Below are 16,933 nucleotides of genomic sequence, written 5' to 3' on the forward strand. Positions count from 1 at the left end.
AAGCCATCCTCAGCTTCACGGATAAATCCAAATGAGAAGCAAGGTGGAGCCTATCAGTCTAGTGGGATTTCACATCTTACTTTTAGCTACATTTTCACTTTTTTTTTTGGCATATTATTTTGAAGAGTCTGTGGATACTAAAAGGCTTATAATTAAATCCAAAGTCATGACAGAAATACTCTGACCCTACCTTTCCCTTTACTGCTTGCCTCCCACATTCCTCACTCCTGAGTAATCGGCCACATGGAATTCTTCTCGCTGTTTCTTTGGTTTCTATTTTCCCATTTTAAAATCTGCTTATATGGTTATTTATTCACCTACCAATTTTAGACCCTCGGTTTCCATTCTGCTTATGTAGCTAAAGACCCCCTCACACCGTTTTTCTCACCTCACTCTCCCTGTCTCCCCAACAAGGTTCTCGTCACCATTTTTCACCCTGTTCGTGGCCATGAACTTCACGAATACTCTTTACTGCTGATCCTGCTGGATATTGAGGTTATGTTTTTTTTCTTGCACAGTTCTGGGATTTTCTTATTAATACTTCCCCTCATTTCTTTATTGGCTTTGCTCTCTCTCCCTAATATTTTTCCATCAAATTGAAAAAAAAAACCCAAAAAACCCCACCATTGACGAAACTCTTGCACTGAGAGCACAAGTGTGGCCCTTGGCATGTGGGGAGCAGAGTAAGGGCAGGGGGCTGGGGGGCTCACGCCACGGGCTAGCCAATGTCTTCCTGCTTTTAGGGTGGCATCACCCACCCGCTGCCAGGCGGGGAGTCTGGAGCCCCTCCAGGTGGATTTACTCAGAGGCTAAGTCTGTATTTCCTGCTCTGTTGTGGGAGGCATCGCGGGGGTTCTAGCTGGAGAGCATCTCCCTCTCTTCTGCTAAATCAGTGACCAGCCTCCCATCCTCTTTCCAAAAAAACTGAGTGAACTTGCTCATCTGCTGCTGCATCCTCTCCTGTTTTCTCCGTCTTGAGGGCTTTGTGCGCGTTTTACTGCATTCCTCTTAGTTTAGTGGCCTTTCCGGAGAGGCCAGGGGTGAGCCCGGGGCCGCGTTACCCAGAAGTCCCCGTGGTTTCACGTTTAGTTTTCGCTCAGCTCAGCAGCCAGGCCCGGATTCAGACCAGAGGCCAGCGGGGACCTCTGGAGGGAAGGACGAGATGGCTCCCGTGCTAAACACCAGATCCCTCAGACTTTCTGCCCACCCTCTTCCTGCTGCGCGATTTTGTGCCACCAAGTCTGGAGATGCGCCAGGGAGGATCCCACGGAAGGTTCTCACCCAGATGTGGTTTCAGGGAGTTGCCTGCCTGGTGGGGCTGCCACAGGAATAAGCCTGGGAGATCATGAGAATGTTCTTGTATTAAACTCCTTCAGCCAGACTTTGATAAGAGCGACCCCCACCCCTGTCCCTTCGTCTCCGAGTCTTCACTGAATCCAGGCATCTGGATTGTAGATGTTTATTGAAAAACTCACAGTGACGGGGTCCGTCCTTCGGCCTCCCGGGCAGGTCTGCTCGTTAATCCTACAGCGCGTGTCTCCTGTTATCTCAGCCCCTCACCGCCTCCACGGTGGTGGAGAGGAGTTCTGGGCACCCTGGAGGTCTTCGTATTCCAAAAAGAATGGACACAAAAGAGCACATTTTGGATTTAATCTGGCTAGGAAGTGTCCACGAGAGAACCGTTGAAATAAAGTGTTGCTGGATCGTATGGTAAGTCGTAAGTCGTGGTTACCGGGTGGGAGGGGATAAATTTGGGAGTTTGAGATTTACAGATGTTAGCCACTCTATATAAAAATAGATTTTAATAGATTTTGTACAGCACAGGGAACTATGTTCAATATCTTGTAATAACCTTTAATGGAAAAGAATATGAAAACGAATATATGTATGTATATGCATGACTGCGGCATTGTGCTGTGCACCAGAGATGGACACATTGTAATTGACTGTACTTCAATTAAAAAAAAAAGAAAGAAAGAAAGTGCCAAGGGGAGCACACCTGACCTCTCCGGCAGGTGAGAACCAGCCTCCCAGGATGCGGGACACCCATTCCTCCTGGTTACCCGGCAACAGAGGTGGTGAATCATCAGAGCGATGCCAGCCGCCTCTCCAGGGCCTGTGCTCGTGGTCTGGGTCTGCCAGGAGCTGGGAGCGAGTCTTTGCAGCTGCTGAAAACAGGGGTTTGTAATGGAAACGCTGACAGACTCTTAACCAGGGCTGCGCGCGCTCACAGGAGCTGCGATCATATAGTAAATAAGGTGAATGGGTTCGGCTTATCTTATTTCACAGCTGAGCTGTGTATTGCCAGATAAATCAAATCAGGGTAAACGGCTCCATCTAATAAACTAGGTCAACACATAATGTATTTGTTCAGGTTCGTACTTTCATTGATTCTCATTTGATTTAAGAAGAGATATTTCAGCTCACGTTTGAACGTTTTTTAGTATTCATCCCTCCTTCTGGTAAGGAGAGGCTGAGAGGCAGGGACTCACAGCCGGGATTTTTTTTTTTTTTCCCCTTTTAAATAAACGAAGTTTTCTGATTCTTGGACGTCCTGTTTTCCATCTTTACCGTTGACGTGGGGGAAGGGCGGCGGGAGGACCGCTCTGGGAGGAAGCCAAGGAGTAGGAGAAAGAACTCCATCTCTTCATCTGCATTTCCCAATAATGTTTAGGGATGTTTGCTAATGTATCATTCATTAACCATCAGCCACTATGAAAAACATAATATATCTTGCAAAGTGGACATTATTATCGCATTAAATCATTTCACAATATACCTGAACGGTTCCACATGAGAGGCCTGGCCTGACCAGGCTCAGATGCCTCCGGGGCAACTCTCCAGCAGTAATGAGATACGAGGTCTGTCTGTGATGAATACGATATTACTCGTGTCAGTGGTTGCGGACGGCACCCAGAATATTTCTTCTTACAGGGTGTTTTTTTTTTTTTTTTCCTTTTTCTTTTTTCCCATAGCAAAGGAACTCAGGCAAAGCACTATTAACCCAGTAAATGAAGCTCTAAAGATCAGAGTGTGTCCATTAGGAGACAAGACGGTGACTAATCCAATTTTTCTTGCAGGGAGAGATTCTGATGCTTTGGTGACATCTGGGGACGGCGGGCCCTGCATCACAGAGGAGGCTCTGTGCTCCATCCTGTCTGCTGCTCTTCTTCTCCGCCTTTGTCTAAGAACAATTATTGCCTTGTCCCCTCCTCCCCTTCAATCTCTTCTTGCCAAGAACCTCTTTGAAGGTGATTAAAATAATGTCCCTGGTAGAAGAAACAGGAAAGGGTCTCAGGTGAGGGAAAAAAGAAAAGGCCAAATAGTAAGACTTCCCGTTTCCCGTGTGTAGGACATTTGCTGTCTTCGGACATGCTGGCCCATCAGGCTGGACTCTGCAAAAGGTACCAGGGGTCAGTTACCCTCTGCTCCTGTGAAAAGCACATCAAACAGCCTTGCTTCTTGGGAAATAATCTGTATTTTTATTTCTCATTAGGGCATTCACTTATTTCTTTCATTCCTTGAAATGCTGTTTGCAAGGCATTTGTTTAAACTGTTGATGTTTAAAATGTTTTATATGAGATTCCAAATGCCCTTTTGCCAAGACAGCCTTCAGGGGACTAGGGGAGGAATATCTTGAGGACCTCAATAAAAATATAAACAAAGTGATGATTCTTTCCTTAATTTGACTCTAAATCTTCCTCCCTTCCTTGGAGAAAAGGAACAACCCCAACCACAATGTGTTACCTGTCCACGTGCCCCCTGTGGGATACTCACAGTTCACGGTGCTAAGAAAAACAAAATAAATAAGCCAAGAGCCACAGACTCCCACCTTGGAACAGCCACAGAGGAGCTGCACTGCCGCCCCAATTAAAACTGGGTTATAGTCTGGCAACTGTCATATGTAACTAAATGTGATGTGTGATTTTTTTTTTTTAATGACAACCCTGCATTATCAGGCCCCCAGAGAACATCAAAAATACATTCCCCTGAAGAGTAGCCCAGAGAGTCAGAAAATAGAGCCTTTTCCCCCACAGGTTTGTTTTCTGCAGTTAATCAATTCAGTAGGATTGGCTTAATTTTCCACACTGGAAAATGCAGTTTGAAACACCCCCTTTGAAAGTCAAATTTATACTATTTCACATTACTCTGATATATCAGCTCAGGTGATGTGGAAAATGTAATTCTGAAAACATTTTGGCTTACTTGTGGTCTTTAGAAGGGACAGCGTAGTATGAGTCATGATTTTGTATCTAAATGGATGTACTCCTGACTTCCCTTCTCATGCTGAAATGACTTTATAGATTTTATTAGTTTCCGTGAAATTTATTTACATAGAATGACTCAATCAATCGCTCCCTGCGTCCCCCCTTCTCCCGAGCCCCTCTTATTTCTCTTTCTGTTTTTCTCTCATTTGACTGGAGGCTAGTTGATGAAGCATTTTTCTGACAATGTCCATATTAGTCACACCATGATCAGAAAATATTTGTTACCGCTTTTTTCAGAAAGTATACCTAGGTTCTTTGTGTTTCTTTAACCTTTCTTCAATTTACAAGGCTCATTGTGAGTTTTTTAAATGATCTGAACAATATAAGAGAATCTAATGATTTTGAGAGGTCAGATATTTAGGAGAACATTATTTTGGCTAACTTTAAAATGATTATTGTGTTTCATTCAAAGAGATTATTTTGCTTTAACTACAGAAGAACATATTGCCCACATCATGAACTCAGATCTAACTAACAGTTAAAAATACACAGCCATATGTTTCTTCCCAAAGCTTTCGCTCCAATGTAGTTATTCCTTTGTGGCTACCTTTTCTCCTCTTGCCCAAATATTTATTATTCATGGATTCATTTTTTTCCCATTTATTATTCTAGAAAATGTTTATGGATACTGATCAGAATATTCCTAGGTCTTACTATTTATTTCCCACCACTCCCAGCAAACTGGTGTGCACCAATGAGGTCCTGATGAAATCTGTTGAATTGAATTAATTGTCTTTTAGTTGGTTTTCTAGGTTCTACCTTTGGCTGGTCCAGGAATGCTGCAGACAGGGCAGCTAAGGCTGCCTTTATTTAAATTCTCCAGACTGCTGCTCGTAGTGTCCTATCATCTGCCCTGAAGAGGTGCTGGACAGCCCTGCCTACCCCACACAGTGCCACACCCAGCACGGCATGCCCCTGGATGCTTCCATGCTGTGCTGAAGCTGGGCCTCCTGCCTATAACTCACCTTTCCAGCTTCACTCCTATTTGAATCTTACCCACTTATTCAAGGCCCTTTGCCAGCCTTGCTTCCCAGAATCCCTGTCTGATACCTGCAGCCTATACCTGTTACCGAGTCCAAACCCGTTCTGCTCACCACTCGACAGGCCAATAAATCAAGAGACACGTGGTTGGGGCAAAGAATAACAATTTTATTTGGAAAGCCAGAAGACTGAGAAGATGGCAGACGAATGTCCTGGAGAATCATCTTACCCAAATCAGAATGCAGGCTCCTTTTGTTCTGAAAAGGGGAGGGTGTGGTTGGCTGTTGCAGACTTCTTGGTGTCAAAATTCATTCGCAGCTGTCCCCGTAGGTCAGATCACCATGTTCCTGTAAACCTCCCACAAGACAAATGCTATTCTCTGTTCCGCAACTTTTTATCTCTCTATGAATGGAAAAGTATTATACCCTTAAAGGTCAGAGCCTGGAGAATGGGCTCTCCTGTACGTTTCAGGCTCTAGGCAACATTCTTTTACAAAAGGTGCAGACCCAGCACGGCTAAGCCCCGGGAAACAGAGCCCAGGGTTAGAGCTAAAGGAACAGATCCAGCATGCAGTCAGCTTTGTTCTTCCCTGTTACACTAGGGCAATTAGAAGAGGAAGAAATCAAGACATCCAAGAGGATAAAAGTAATTCAATGAGCAAAAGGTTTTTCTCTACCATATTCAGTAGGCAAATAGTAAAGGAGGAAGTTAGCCCATTGAGATATAATTATAGTACGTTATCGGAGACGGGGGAAAGGAAGTAAAATGTGCTAAATAGCTTCTACTCATTTACGCAGAGAGCGGCCGATCTTTGGGTTGTAGGTGCACGTATGTATTAGTGAGCAAGTGAGCCTTGGAAACAGGCAGCAGAGTTCAAAGACTGCCCGTGGAATGAATGCAAAAACATATCAAACAGTCCTCTAATGATCTGGAGGAGTGAAGCCCTGGGTCTCAGGGTCTCACAGGCCCTCAAATGACTCCTGTGTTTAAATGGCTGTTGTAAAAATGATAGCTCTGTAATGTCTGTTAATTAAAAAAAAAAAAAAATATATATATACATATATTTTTTTTCCAGCAAAGCTACTTAGATTTATTGGTTGAGACGCGTGTAAGTGCGCACACCCAGCCCCACACTTAAACTGCTTAAACACCTTTACTTTCTTCTCACAAACCTTCAGTAACTTCCAGTTACTGGAGCCATAAATGCCCTCTTTTACAAAACAATGCTCTTGAGGCCTGAACGTTTGCCTCCCTGACTACCTGCAAAAGACCAAGTCTCCGGTTAGGATAGTAATTTAGATTCTATTTCATTTGGAACTTCGTTCCTGTGGCCCTGGAGAGCAGATATTGGTGTTTCCACACACCCATGGGTGGTCTTCTCTCTTAAATACTGAAGGCTGGTGAGACTGTCTTGGTGCACTATTGTGAAATAGAATTCTTGCAGTTTCATGGAGGAACATTTCAACAGCTTCCCGCTCTGTGCGTGTGGAACTGCGGAGACGGAGGGCCAACCGCAAAGCTGTACTTGGCTTTTTGACTGTGCGTGGTGGGGTCACCTCTGGTACCCAGCCAGCTCCCACATCACAGAACCCCCTCCTTTGCCCAGCCCCATGTTCACCCATCTGAGCTTTTACCTCTTCCCCGTGGCATGGCCTGCCCCTTGTTGTGCCTGGTAGCACAGTGGCCTTCTAGAAATGGATCCTAGCACACTGACTCCAGTCCTGAAATCCTCAACGGTTCTTAACAGTCTCTTTCTCCAAGTTCCCACTCCCTCCCCCCAAACTGGGGTTTCCCACCTGTGGATTAATTGCTCCCACATCTGGGTAGCTTCTTGATTGGCTTTGTACTTGTTTTGTGCTGAATCACTAATTAGATGTTTTGGTATTGATCACTTACAGAATTAGGAATAAAACTATGCATCAGGCTTCAGACATTGGACCTACACATGCTAGTGGCCTCTTAAGTGTATCAGTGCTCTTGGTCACCTTCTGCTCTACCACAAAGATCTCTCTCAGCCTTGGCTTCTTATCTTCCCCATCTGTCCATCATGCTTCATGCAGGCCTACCCAAGATGCTGCCCCAGGCTTAGGGGTTTGGACGTCATTTGGCCACAGTGAGATGGTTTCCCATTTTCAACCAAGCTACTGTATATCAAGTTTACTCAGATAGGGTTTATGTTCCAAGAATAACTGATCTCTTGTCTCCTACTATTTTTTTATACAGAAAAAATCAACTTCAAGGACACACAGTATACAAGACTGTATCATAGAGAATTTGTTGGAGACCCAAAGCAGAGCTTGACCCTGGCGAATTTAAGCAAAGGCCATAGAGTAGAAGGCGGTCAGAAGATCACAACAGTAACAGGAAAGCTGGAGAAGTGGGGCTGACAATGGGAAGGGGGAGGCAACTTCGAAGGGTTAGGAAGCTGAAACCATAGAACTAGGCTCATAGCGGGAAGTCAAGCAGCAGGATGCTCCCATTGGTACCCGGTGACTTCCTCTTCTTTTGCTCTGCTCCTCTCTGAAGAGCCAGCATCATTAAAAGAGTATCTACCAAATCATCCCCCAAGTATGAAGTGTTGGAGAGGAAGGGTTTGTCCAGCCAACTTCCATGATGCAAGTCGAGTATCTGAACTGATTGTCCTGCCAAGATGTCATATGACAGGGAAGAAGGAATTTCTCAAAAAGAAATCGAGATGCTATTGGGAAGGACAAATAGATATCGTGTTGATAAAAACTTCTAAATATCCACAGATGTCTCATTTTCCAGTTTCTTCTGTTACCAGTGCAGACCTCACACAGAGGTCTTGGGGGCAGGGCCTGGGTTGCTTTCATTTCTCTCTCTTTAGGCATGTCCTGACACAGCTGGCTGCAGGGTCCGGGGTGTCCCAAAGCTGCTGTTGGCCCACTGGTGAGTGGGGCTGGATCCTGGGGCGGCTGGCTGAGGGGTCTGAAGTGCCTTGGAGCTGGTATCGACCTGCCAGTGGGCGGGGCTTGGACCCAGGGGACCCCAGCGCTGGTACTGGCCTGCTGGTGTGTGGGCTGGGTCCTGGAATGGGAGGCTGCAGAGTTGTGGTTGTGCTGGGGCTGATGTCTGCCCACTGGTGAGTGATACCAGGTCTTGATCTAGTGCTGGCCCACCAGTGGGCAGAGCAGGGTCCCAGGGTCTCTGGCTGTGGGACCCTGGGGTTCTTGAGGTTAGTGCTAGTGGACTGGGCTGCAGGGCCAGGTCCTGGGCTCTCCGCTGGACAGGACTGGGTCCCAGGTTGGCTCACCCACCAGCAGGCCAGCTCCAAGGCCAAGAATTGAAGCATGTGGAAGAGAGTGAACCTGGAATGTGGTCAAGGAAGTCGACTTGAGCCTGGAATCTGGGTTATTTTTTCGGCTCTGCCCTGATTAACTCTGTGCCCTGGCCATTCACGGCTCTGTGGCCTCTGACATGCCTTCATCTGCACAAACCTGTGATGGGGAGAAGAAAGCATTCAGCAAAAAGAGAGTAATCAGTGATGAGCAAAAAACTGGAAGAAGAAATAGCTAAGCTTTTCCTTAAGATCCTTTCATTGCTTTGGTAATACATGCCAGAATCTTTCCAACCATTTTTCCAAATGGAAATGCAGTAAGAAGAGATGAATTTTATTTAAAAAAAGAAGTCTAGAAATGAAGCAGAAAGATAGAGGGACTCTTTAAATTCTGTCCTCGTTGAGTTCTTTAGCTCACACGAGAAAAAAGTTGGAGAAGAAGTATGGAATGTGTGAAAAACCAAAGGCTGCAGAAAATAAAAATTTATGAGCTCAGTTTCTAAGACTCTCTCTCTCTCTCTCTTGCACACACGCACGCTGAAAAAATAAATACTGATAGGTGTTAGTCTCACTTAATGGACACATAGAAGGGAAGGAAATGTTTAAAATTCTGACCTCAGTGACTCCAGGAAGATCAGTTTTTTAGTGTTTAATATTGTTTCAGAGTTTGTGCTGTTAAATCAAAAGGTTATCTATAATACATCTGGTGCTATTAATGCAAAAGATCAGGGGTATTCAAAAGACATTTATTCATTATTAATATAGATAATAAAGGATCATTTATGAGGCTTCAGATGAGATTTTTATCATCAAAAGCTTAAAAAGGGAAATTTATCATTGCTTCGGGACAGATGGGAGAGGTGTCTGTAACGGGGAATGTGGCAGTCAACACAAAACTGACAGATTCACTCTGTTTCCGAAGATGGCTAACACTTTATAGCAACAGATTAAAAAGAAAATAAAATTTTGTGCTTTAAATTTCTATCAACAGGGACTTACTGATTTATTCTTGGTTTGTCCTTTATCAAGATGCCAAGTTGATATTCTTCGCTCCTCTTTCTTCCATTTGTGGTTTCTGGTGGCTTTTGTAAATTGAATGAAGGTGAAGAATTCATCAAAATATTGGGGACCATCGGCAATAAGTGAAGGATCAAGTGAACACCAGACTTTTTTCGTCCTAAGGAGAGTTACAAGTCCAGCTTTTACTGAACACAAGAAGTAGTGAGAGAGGGTGGTTGGGGAATAAACTATTTTGGAGGAAGGCAATGTAACCTTGGGAGACTGGGAAGAACTCTTACATCTGGAGCAGAGTATTATTGGAACTGCACTTAGCTTATGCTGTTGGAGCCAATCCAAGTGAAATTTAAACAAGTTTTTAAGGGAACTGAGGGGATTTTCAGAATTTCTCTCACCTCACCTTCGCAAATAAGCATCAACCACCCAATTCTCCAGCCAAAGTTGCAGTTGGAGACTCACTGGACTAATTTGGAGTCCGTACAAGTGAGGCACAGAGCACTAAGGATGCTTGACACAGTATCAGCTGCAGATCAGGTGCCCAGGAAATGTTTGCTGAATATATGAAAATGTCTTGTTAGGTCCAGGTACCACAGCTGAAGCTATCTTTCACCAAAGGGTGGTGGACATATACCAAAGGCGTTAATCCTTTACTAATTTACATGATTAAAAGCCATGTGTGTGGGCTTTTTGGATGAATTATCTTCATTAATAAAAGCAAAAGGAATATTTATGGACCAAATGGCCCTGGATTACCCTTGTTTCAATATTAACTCATCATTTCAGGACTAGAAATTATGTAAAACCCAATAAAAATCACACATGGCTCCAAACCTGCTTTCTTGAGGTAAGTAACAGCTGGCATGAACCAAAATGGAAACGAATTTTCTCAATGGTAAACTTGGTATATTTTATTTAACTAAAGATTATACGTTGATTAGAAGTAATGTTATTTACAACATAAACATTTATTGAGAATGTTAAATAGTAAATCCTCTAAAATCACAGCCAAAGCCAAATAGATACAAACATGGCCACAGACACCATTTCATACTGGACTTTGAAAAACAGTTTTAAAATAAGTAACGTGATCAGGTTCAAACACAGGTCTAGACATTACAAGTTATTATACGCATGTGTTGATCTCTTTCAGAACTTCATACGTTCTGAAAATTTTTTATTTTTGGAACTAGCAGTACAGAATAAAATGCATCTATTTGATGTCAAGCCTGTGTTTGTTTTTGGCTGTGCAAATACTCAGTTGTGGGTTGAGCTTGAGATAAACACACATGGATTTCATTTTCCATTGAAATGAGATGATTTATATTTTTGCTCTTAATATTTATGAAGAATAAAAATCTTGCTCACACATGTAAGAAGCTGAAAACTAAAGAAAATTTTTTCTTCTGAAAGACAGCATAATTTCCTTTTACAGAAATAGAGAACTGGTCTAGGGAGGTATCGATAAATCTCATCTTGATAATACAATCTTGCAATTTACAAATTCTTCCTTTTCTCTCAAAGTCGGGTTCTCAGCTGAGCAAGAGACTTGGAGATGGGTCCCTTATCCAGACACACACTTGTATTGAGAAGGAAAGAAGATATTTTTCAGTTTTATTCCACAGTCCTTCTAGAGAGATTTCAGTAAGGCTTGAGACTTACTGACTTCCTTCTTCATTCTCAAGCCAAAGTAGCAGCAGAAATATTTCAAGATTCCTCTTTGCAGCATGATTTCCCCAAAGGTTCAGTTTCTTTTAAAATCCAAGAATCTTATTACTTGAAGCCAAAATATTTTCCCCAGGGCTTTTCAAAGATTTGTTCAACTAGTTCATGTGATTAAAAAAAAAAAACTGCTTGATAGGTTGATTTCTGTAGTCAGTCATCATCTGCAAAACCCTCAGCAAAATATGACCTGTTCTTTCCTTGAAGTTCTCCTGGTGTTTATCTCTCAGCTCCAACACTCTGTCCAGAATGCGTTCTCTTTAAGTCACCATGTTTCAGGATGCAGCAGAAACTTACATGTTTTTTTGTCCAAGTTCTCAAACAGTTTTCAAAACATTCTTGAGTGATCATCTGATCTTTGTTTCATAGTTAACAAAGTCTGTATTGTCCAGAACTTCCTTCACTTAATCGCTAATACTTTTAACACCACCCCCATCTGTGAAGAAAGTGTGCTATGATCACGTAACAGGGATAACAAATCTGACTCCATATTGGATCTGTTTCTTTTACTTTAACCTTTGTATTCTGTTGCTTTCGCTACAAGTTAATCCCTAAAGGTATGTTGCTTATAGTTTAAAGTAGACATAGTGGCCTGTCTCTGGGAACCCTGACTCCCATGCCTGAGTGTTAAGCTAAAATATCTGTGTTTAGCTCACAGGAAACATCCTAACGAGGACCCATCTGTGATTGACTGCAGGAAAGAAGAAATTAACACATCCCCTCCAGAGTCTGGCTGGAACCAGGAAATATTTGCAACAACATATCACCTTTTTACTTTGCCTTTTTCATCTCCCTGTCTTTGTTGTATAAAAGAAACTAGCATCCAAACCAGGCAAGATGGCTCTTTGGGACATTAGTCCACTATCTTCTTGGTCTGCTGGCTTTTGGAATAAAGTCAGTATTCCTTGCCCCAGCAACTTGTCTCTTGATATATTGGTCTGTCCTGTGGTGAGCAGTATGGACTTGGACTCCGTAATAATAATGTTAGGACTTTCTTTTTATGCAAGACAGGCGAAGTCTGTCACAGAGCCAACCGTTGATGGGCATCCTTAGTATCGTGCCAACATCACTCTTCCAAAAGAGACTGTTTGTTACCAGGTAGGAAGACCAAACATTGAATATATCTTGGCCATTGCTTATTTGGGACAGCCCTTCACAGTAGAAAACATTTTCTGGAATTTCACTGTCATCTACAATTCTCACAAAAGCTACAGAATGACATTTATTGGAGACGTAGGTTGACTCATTGACCTGGATAGAGAATTTCTTATTTTTTCAGTTTTCTGTACAGAACCTCTTCAGCTTCATGGGACCTGTCATTAAGACAACAACTTTCCATATTATTTAAGAGTGGAACCTTGTCACTGGTTTGTTTTCACCTTGGTGTGACTTTTCTTTTTTAAGGCAGTAAGTTTTACTGCTGAATAACTAGCTTCTCGAGACTTTTCACTGAACGCACCTTTTTTTTCCCCTAAAAAACCCCAAAGTTTTACTTTACTTTGAGATTCCTAACGGCCATAAAAAATAATTGTCATCTTTGCTTGTCAAACAGCTGTGATTTGTGATTAACTGTGTCCAGTTTTGCTGGAGCGAGTGCTGCATTTGAACATGTTTGCCACCAACAAAGCGCAATGGATTCGAACAGCCTGCATTACCAACCTATGCAAAACCCACTGATAAACCAGTGTAAATTGGCTTCTTAGTGTCTCTTGCCCTTGAGCAATGAAAATGACTGAGAAGATTGCAATTCTCTACCATTGGCATTATCAGAATTGTCCGTGGACCTAGGCTTAGAATCTTCTTCTGTCTTACACTTACCTTCAAAAATCTCCACATTGGACCATTAGGTGTGTGCAAAACAAAAGTATTAATAAAATGTAAAACAGACGAGTACAATAATAAATGAAAAAATTATAAATAATGCAAACCTTTATAATACAACTCACATAACTTGAGCATTTACAATGAAGACTAAATGGTGGTGAGTAGAGGAATTGTGGTTCCTTAGAAAGCTACATTTAGGGAGTCATGGAACATTTTTATGGTCCCCATAAAATTGAAAGACCTTTTGTTGTTGTTTTAGCCAGTTTCAATTTCTTCTTTCTGGTCTTCTTTGATGGCTGTCCATTATCCTCAGGTTCTCTCCTCCCTCTAAAGCCCAGCTCACTTTTAGAAAAAGATGTGATAAGCTCATTCACTATGAGGTGTAATTGACAGAAAACAGTTTAATTTCCTCTTTGATTTTATCATTGGCCTATTGGTTTTTTAGTAGCATGTTTTTTGATCTTCATAAAGTCTTTTTTTGTTTCTTCTTGTTTTTCTTTCTGTGGTTGATTTCTAGTTTCATGCCATTGTGGTCAGAAAAGATGCTTGAAATAATTTCTATCCTCTTAAATGTGTTGGGGCTTGTTTTGTGTCCAAGTTTGTGGTCTATCCTAGAGAATGTTCCACGTGCACTTGAAAAGAATGTATGTTCTGTTGTTTTTTTTTTTTTTTTGAGAATTGTTTAGATGTGAGACTCCTAGAAGAGTTCGCACGCTAATCTACTCAAAACCTGTAACTGAGAATGAAGCTTTACTGTTGATATTTCATGACACAGACAGCAAGTTAGGAGGGTTACATGTCCAGCTATGTAAATGCCTTACATTCTAGAAATCTGAACAGTAGGCGGTACATATCCTCTCTACTACTGCATGTGAGCCTGTTCACGCTTTGGGGCTATGGAAGAGGTGAATAAGCAAGCTAAGCATGGGCTGATGGAAGATTTAGCAGTGATGTACAGGGCACTATTTATATATTTTGGTCTAAGTCATAAATTGCTGCACCAAGGGAGGTGGTAATAATTTACCTTTAAAATTCCTTGTTTTAGTTACATTGCTTGTGCAGCTGATGTTTCTCTTGCTTAATAAAGCAGCATGATGCATCACCATGTTAAATTTAAGTTCCAGTTAATAATAACATTCTTTTTAGAAAAACCTACTAAAATTAGTAAAAACTCAGCAAAATGTGAATACTATTTTCATTATAAAAATAAAGCTTGTTTTGTAAATATGAATGGACTACCATTTTTCTCCTTCTCTTCCTATTTCCACATGGTTATTCCCTTTGTTATAAACTCAGTCTTCCTTTCTGCCGCTGACATCTCCCTGTCAGCTTTGATTGATTTTCTTGACGGCATTTTCCTCTTTTGGTCCTTCTTACATTGTTCCATTTTCCAGATGCAGTTCTGTTTTTTATTTACTCACAGCTTGTTTTTTTTCTTAAAGCTCTTTATAAAATCACATTAATTTTTTGCCCCTTCTGGACAAATTGTAATTTGCAAAGACTTAATTAGGATCTCTTATGATTCTCCACACTTTAGGATTTTAATACGTACCATTAGCACAATGTAATCCCCAGATTTCTTAGTTCTTCCAAATTTTCCTCTTCAAATCTCACCCCTCTATATAGTCACAGTTTGTTAAAACATTTCTTTCTGAAAAAGGTCTAGAAGAAAACCGGATGAACATTATTACAAAAATCAAAGTTGCAAGCTCTTCCCACACCACCCTTTAGCATTGTCTTTTCAAGTTTTTAAAAAAGCAAATACCGAAACTCATTTGGATGCTGTTTTCAGAATAAGAAGCCATTTTAATGATCACATATGTTGTTGTTTTAAGGGCCCACTTTATAATGAAAAAAATACATGCTAGACTTTCTTGGGGGTTTAATTCATGCAATTCCTACCTCATTATGCACTAACTGCTTATTAATCAGCCTGACTACATGGTCTGTTTTTATTCACTTTGATTTCTTTTGTGCTTAAAGTTCAGAGTTTAAGTTTTTAGTACTAAAATCGAAGATGACTGCTTTGAGTTGTTTGTTTGCTTGTTACTCCAACTAGATTTCTAAACATTTCCAGGCTGCAAAAGGAAGAAAGAAAAGAAAAAGATGGGCTCAATATTGTGTCAACACATTTGCTTATTATATATGGAGCTCTTTGAATGAGCAAATTAGGCTTAAACTTCTATTTGAGATTGTATTGAAAAGACATTTGTTTTGCAACATAGTTGGTTTTTTTTTTTAAGTTGAGAGAAAATGGGACCACTTAACTGCTGTGATTCAGAGAGTTTTCCACCCACTCTTTTTAACCAGTGGTACCTTACTTCTTACTGTCAGATTTTAAAGATTTTCAGTTTTTAAGAGACTCCTATCATGCTGATGATAGTATAATGTATTCCAGTTCAAAACAATAAGAGGCAAGAAATCTCATAGAATTTATTTCTTTAGTCCAATTAATCAACTCCCAGTTTATCCTGCTCAACTGACAAATTCATTAATGGGACTACCAATTCTGGGTAAAAATCTAGGAGGTGGTGCTTAAGCATTGTAGAACTTTTAGGGTCACCTAAATTTAAGTTCACACAGGTCACCTGAGGGGAAAATATGCCCATGGTAGGAAGAACAAAATGCAACTTGAAGTTCAATGGATTGGCTGCTTTGGCTAATGCTTTTTTCTCGTGTACATTGGATGCAGGAGAGCAGAGATGCCAAACTAAGATGGGGGAAATTAAAGGATCATCATCTCTAAATCAGGTGCCAATGCCATCCACCAAGTAGAGGCCGTTATAAATGTCTGGCCAAAGGCACAAATGTCTGGGTGCTTGAAAGCAAAGGAAGTTGCCCAATGAAGTCCTAGGAGAGGAGGCCAATGACAGTGTGTGTGACTGTATTCTGCCTCTTTCCTGTCATAGTGGGGCTGCATTAGTAGACGTGCCCATCACTCTCATCTGCTGCCTGCCACCTGCCTTTATTTACATTGGTAGGAGGGCTTACACACTCTCACTACCATTTGGATGGACAAAGGAATTTTAATTCTTTTATTTCTCAATCACTGATGCAACTTTCCTTACTTGGTACTTGGTAATGATGGTGGTAGCAAGAAACACATTCGGTGCAATTCAATTTAACCCTTAACCTCACTTAATCACTCTGACAATTTTTTTAAGAGATTTAATTCAGACTCTTCAGGATCAATTCTCAGTCTTTCAGATTCTACTCTGCTGTTCTCCATGGTGGCGTGTGGGGCGTGAGGTCTGAGGGGGAGGCTCCATGACCACTTGGCTTTGGAGGAAGGGGTTGCCCAGCTCATATTGACTTCTGGTGCGTTGTGGCTGGCATCTGCTGAGGTATGTTTGGTGTGACCCCATTCCTGGCCACTCTGCAGTGTCCACAGTGACATCTGTGATTGATCATTTCATGATCTAATGTTTCTCAGACTTGGTCAGAACCTGGCCAACTTGCCTCTAACATTTGCAGGGCCTTGTGGAAGACTACTGTGATATATGAATATAAATATAAATATAAATCAAGCTAATGCACTTTAAAATATGTTCTATTCCTTTACCTTCACCAGAATACCTTTATAATGACAAAATTTAAAAATATACTTCAAGCTATGGCTTTCATATATCTAAACGTTGACAAAATACTGTTTTTTTTCCCCCCAAACGGTTCCCTCCCTTAGCAAACTCACTGAAAAGTCCTACATCTAGATAGCTGCTTATTTAAGTAGGGCACAGTTAACAACGTGAAGTTTAAAAGAAAGCGTCCTTTCTACTTTGCGTCTGGGCCCCAGCCAACTGTGCTAAGAGACAAATACTTGTCTTTG

At 41.5% G+C, this 16,933-nt stretch overlaps 1 long non-coding RNA gene across 2 annotated transcripts; it reads left to right on the plus strand.

Annotated features, from left to right (window-relative positions):
- The first annotated feature begins 7,595 nt into the window (after nt 1-7,595).
- On the plus strand, nt 7,596-16,725 carry LOC116658188. 2 transcript variants are annotated; one of them, XR_004313403.1, is made up of 3 exons: nt 7,596-8,159; nt 9,577-10,408; nt 16,307-16,725. It is a non-coding gene; the product is annotated as an uncharacterized LOC116658188 (long non-coding RNA). The 2 variants fall into 2 exon arrangements; XR_004313402.1 differs by lacking the exon at nt 16,307-16,725 and adding an exon at nt 11,935-14,451 and having other exon boundaries at nt 7,597-8,159.
- The last annotated feature ends 208 nt before the right edge of the window (nt 16,726-16,933 follow it).

The sequence above is a fragment of the Camelus ferus genome, chromosome 20, assembly GCF_009834535.1.
Source record: "Camelus ferus isolate YT-003-E chromosome 20, BCGSAC_Cfer_1.0, whole genome shotgun sequence".
Taxonomy (NCBI): domain Eukaryota; kingdom Metazoa; phylum Chordata; class Mammalia; order Artiodactyla; family Camelidae; genus Camelus; species Camelus ferus.